The sequence below is a fragment of the Penaeus monodon genome, chromosome 28, assembly GCF_015228065.2.
Source record: "Penaeus monodon isolate SGIC_2016 chromosome 28, NSTDA_Pmon_1, whole genome shotgun sequence".
In the NCBI taxonomy this organism is placed as follows: domain Eukaryota; kingdom Metazoa; phylum Arthropoda; class Malacostraca; order Decapoda; family Penaeidae; genus Penaeus; species Penaeus monodon.
The window spans coordinates 35,520,128-35,520,353 of record NC_051413.1 but is presented as its reverse complement, the minus strand read 5'-3'; positions in this window follow the sequence as shown (position 1 = coordinate 35,520,353).

Genomic DNA, 226 nt, shown 5'->3' with positions numbered 1-226 from the left:
GTTTTAGAGGCAAAAGTGACTCCTCTTTACGGGACACAATGCAAAGGGGGGACAGCGCCTTCGCTTTACGTGTTGCATCTTTTTCTCCCCCACTTTCATCTTTCAATATTGCAAAACAAAAAAAAGTAATAAATATCTAATTTTTATATCAACACTTTTTCAATATCATTCATATATTTTAGGTACGTTTTTCCCATTTATATAAATTAATAATTAAATAAAATTT